This window comes from Haliotis rufescens, unplaced genomic scaffold (assembly GCF_023055435.1).
Source record: "Haliotis rufescens isolate VD_foot unplaced genomic scaffold, xgHalRufe1.0.p SCAF_10, whole genome shotgun sequence".
Classification (NCBI taxonomy): domain Eukaryota; kingdom Metazoa; phylum Mollusca; class Gastropoda; order Lepetellida; family Haliotidae; genus Haliotis; species Haliotis rufescens.
The window spans coordinates 2350029-2355000 of record NW_025963780.1 but is presented as its reverse complement, the minus strand read 5'-3'; positions in this window follow the sequence as shown (position 1 = coordinate 2355000).

Sequence of the window (4972 nt, the reverse complement as noted above, 5' to 3'; positions counted from 1 at the left end):
CGCTACCGACATTGCTTAACTTCACCTGATTAGCATCTTACCGAGGCAAGAGAGTTAACTGACGGTAAAAGTCCAGTTTCCACCCTTGCCGAACTAGGCTGGAAGTTCTGGGCTCGATCGTAGCGCCAACAGTGGCTTTTACGAGTTATGTCCCTTCTCAGCCTCTCCTATGGACCAATCAGATTCCACCTCACTTGCGTTTGCTTCACACAAATTGGTGGCGCCCAGTCAGGACGATCTGATCGATAATCTAGATCTATATTGTGATAAAACGGGTCTTACATCGCGAAATGCATCAAATCACGTGAGCACCTTGATTAAAAACCTGAAAAGATTTCGAAAATATCTGTTGACAACGAGTTTGCGGTGCACATGCTTTGCAAATCCTGCAATCGATCGAAATCTGCACGACAGTTTACGAACCGGATTTCGATTTCGGTGCGCGATTTTGATTGGACTATGCATAGACTCGTTAGTCCAGCCAAAATGTAAATACCAGCCTAGTTCGGCAAAGGTGGAAACTGGACTTTTATAGTCAGTTAACTCTCTTGCCTTGGGAAGATGGGTACATGGTTACAATGTGTGAAGCCCATTCTCGTGGTCCCTGTCGTGATATTGCTGGAATATTGCTAAAAACGGCGTAAAACAATACACGTGCAAACAAGTGATGACTGTCTGGGTGACGCCAAACACCAGAAGATTGATTTTGTTAGTTTGGCAATTATAATAGCTATTTCATTTCAACCATCATGTAATCTGCAACCTCGAGCCAATCTAATTTTGAAAAACAATATCAACAAAAAACAAAACACAGACGTAACTTCTGGAAAATAGTAAATAAATCACTCCAACTCACTCTGATTGACATACACACAAATATATATTTCACTGCAATTGGGGTTGGAGTGAGTGAGTGAGTGAGTATAGTTTTACGCCGCTTTTAGCAATATTCCAGCAATATCACGGCGGGGGACACGAGAAATGGGCTTCACACATTGTACCCATGTCGGGAATCGAACCCGGGTCTTCGGCGTGACGAGCGAGCGCTTTAACCACTAGGCTACCCGACCGCCCAATTGGGGTTGGAGAAAACCCATAGAACCCCGTTGTTTACATGACACCAATACCCCGAGGTTTTTTCCCCCCTAGTGACACCGAGAGAGACAGTATTCCCTGTCAAACAGTCTGCATTAGTAAATATCCATAATGACGGGTGCGGTGAGGTAGCCAAGTGCCTGAAGCCAATTTCTGGGCCGTTGGATACCGTTATCGTTCAGTGCGCGTTAAGCCCGATTCACTCAGATGTGTCAATGCACACATGTGAACTACGCAGTGCTTTGATGTGGTTGGGACCGCCTCCGTGGTCCAGAGGTAGAGCGTTTGCTCGGAGAGCGGAAGGTCGGGGGGGTTCGCTCGTCGGCCGCGTCATACAAAAAGACGTTAAAAAATGGTGCTTGTTGTTACCCTGCCTGGCGCTCTGCATTGAGGGTCTCAAACAAGGATTGGTCGGCTCGGAGTCAGAAGAGTCATTAAACTGTGTGTGGGACGGTCGGGTAGCCTAGTGGTTAAAGCGTTCGCTCGTCACGCCGAAGACCCGGGTTCGACTCCCGACATGGGTACAATGTGTGAAGCCCATTTCTGGTGTCCCCCGCCTTGATATTGCTGGAATTTTGCTAAAAGCGGCGTAAAACCATACTCACTCTCTCACTCCATACTGACGAATCAGAAGCGAAGTTTTTAATTAAAACAATCATCGCAATGAACATATATACTCTGCAAAAAATGAATCGCAAAAAGTGATTTTAGATGTATATTTAAAATTCATATAAGTAATCAACAGATGGACATTCATTGTTCAGAATTGGCACCCATCATTGTCATTGACCCAGGTTCCGGACATTGAACAGTAGATTTTTAAGTCAAAGGTAATCTGTTTTCAATATCTTGTGTGGCCACTATTAGGGTCCAAAATTGATCAGCATCGTCGTCCCATGGAAGCAATCAGATCCCGCATTGTGGCCTTGGGAATGTTCTGCAGTGCTTGTGCCAGCTGTCGGAGGTTCTGTGGTTGTTGCTGACATGCTCGCAGTCGTTGATCCAGAGATATAGAAGGGACATAACTCGAAATAGCCACTGGTGGCGCTACGATCAAGACCAGAAATTCCAGCCTTGTTCGACAAGGGTGGAAACTGGACTTTTAGAGTCAGTTAACTCCCTTGCCTCGGGAAGATGCGTGGTGTCGGGCGTTGTCTTGTTGCATAATGGGTAGGACGTGAGGCCGAAGAATCTTATCCGTGTAACGTTGAGACGTTTCCCCTGAACTTGCACCAAATCTGTTCTACCAGTGTAGGAGATGGCCGTCCACATCACCACACTGTCACCACCAAATATGTCCACTTCCTGTATGCCGTTCTCCCTGTCGCCTTTAAACACGACGTCTACTATCCGCATGGCGAAGCACAAAACGTGACTCATCACGCAATACTCCGTGACCTTGACAACATTGACGTGGACGATGCAGGTCCGTCAAAATGACACCTCGAACTGGTCGTCTAACGCGAATACCTTCAGCGCCTAAAACGGCGCCTCACAATCTGGGCCTATATCCTACGCAATCCTCGTACTGACGCAGTTGTAGAGGTGACCATGGTGGTTCTGTCACCTAAGTGACGTTGCGTATGATGGTTGTTGTTGTTGTTAACGCCGCACTCAGCAATATTCAATTCTGTAAATAATCGATCCCGTTAGTCGCCTCTTACTCACGTATGAATCTACCCTGTGCTCTAGTGACCGCCTCCGTGGTTTAATGGTAGAGCGTCCGCCCGGAGAGCGGAAGGTCCGGGGTTCGATCCCCGACCGCGTCATACCAAAAGACGTTAAAAGGATTGCTATCCGCAGCTGACAACAGTTCAGCTGTTGTTTCAGCTTGGCCATACCACTGGTCGGCTCGGAGTCAGTATACTGTGTCTGAGTGGGGTATTCATGTTAAACTGCGGCATGGTATCTCAGTGAGCTAGCACTATAAATCGGCATCAGTCCGGACTAGTACAAGGAGCCACACAAACACACACACGTACATGCACGTCGCTATATAAGTGCAATAACCTTGGACGCGACGTTAAACCCCATTTCACCTTACCTCACCCTGTGCTCTAGTACTGTGATACGTGGTCGACCGGATCTGAAAAGGTTCGCTGTGCAGAGTTGCGTCCCTTTGGGCACGCCAGAAACCTAGGATTGTGGGTTCGAATCCCGGTTCGCCAAGATTATGTTTCTGGGTTTGTCAGCACCATACACCAAACGCAAACGTCTGAGACCTGCATCACTTCGGGCTTTCCTCCCACATTAAGCTGACACGGCGAGATATAACTGGAATACTGTTAAAAGCGACGTTAAACCCAACCCACTCACTCACTCTGGTAATTGTGTTTGGTGCTACGTGAAAAAAACTGGCTACAGCCAAATATGATTCTACTGTTTGCAGTCAGCCGATGGCATTACATTTTTGAGTCGGGCTTCCGTCAGTCGTATTATGATTTCGCTGTTCACTTGCTGTAAGATTGTGATGACATGCAAATGAAAACCCAACATTTTTTAGCCCAACAAGTGATGTTGTACGTGCATGTCTTGTTTTTGTGTTTGGCGTCAGAGGTATCAGTACCTCATTCTTTCGACACAAACCAATCCCAATCCAAGCAGAAATGACCAATTGTGGTTTTTTTAGGTATTAATTGTGTATGGATGTCGGCAACACTCTGTCAGGTATTAACGTTTTACTACTTTTGCGTTTCTTTTTTTGCAGAGGATATTATTGTCAAACCTAAGTGAGTGAGTGAGTTGGGTTTAACGCCCCTTTTAACAGTATTCCAGTTATATCGAGGCGTGTCAGCTTAATGTGGGAGGAAAGCCCGAAGTGATGCAGGTTTTAGACGTTTACCACTTCGGTGAAACCCACGAGCACGGGTATGGTGCTGACAAACCCAGAAACATGAACTGGGCGAACCAGGATTCGAACCCACAATCCTAGGTTTCTGGCTGCCCAAAGGGACGCAACTCTGCACAGCGAATCGCGGCGCCTTAGACGACTGGGCCACCCGTGCCCCCGTCAAACTATAGTCTCATATGCACATTCATGGTGTGTTTGTTAAATTGAGTGAGTGAGTTGGGTTTAACGCCGCTTTTAACACTATTCCAGTTATATCGCGGCGTGTCAGTTTAATGTGGGAGGAAAGGTTTGTTAAATTGATTACAATCATTCTATACCTGTCAAACACGTGGCTCCGACGAGGATTTATGTGCTCAATCTATACCCATAACATTGACTGTATTTGCTATGTGGGCTGTCATAAGGCACTGTATAAATTGAGTTCATATTACGTCAACAACTGGTTTGTTGATTTAAGCTGCGGTAACATATTGCGGTAACATATCGTGTCAAACTGGAGTACCATCTTTCAATAATGTAATTGTCATATTGTGCGTGCACGGTGTGTAGCGGTGGGATGAGGTGCGTGCCTGCATGCGTGTTGTGCGTTTTGTGTTGTGAGGAGGTGCAGCAAGGAGACCTCATTACGGTTGTTTGTTTGTTTGTTTGTTTTTAACGCCGCACTCAGCAATATTCCAGCTACATGACGGCGGTCTGTAAATAATCGAGTCTGGACCAGACAATCCAGTGATTGACATCATGAGCAGTTGGGACACGAAGACATGCGGCAACCAAGTCAGCGAGCCTGACCACCCGATCCCGTGAGTCGCCTCTTATGACAAGCATAGTCGCCTTTTACGGCAAGCCTGGGTTGCTGAAGACCAATTCTACCCCGGATCTTCACGGGTCACCTCATCACGGGAATGTTACCAAATAAAAACATTACTGTCATACACCGGCACTGGTAGTATTGATCTAGACACTTTGACTACAGGTCGACCTGTTCAGTGTTCAGACAGGTTAAAGCCTATATGAGGCATCTTTCTG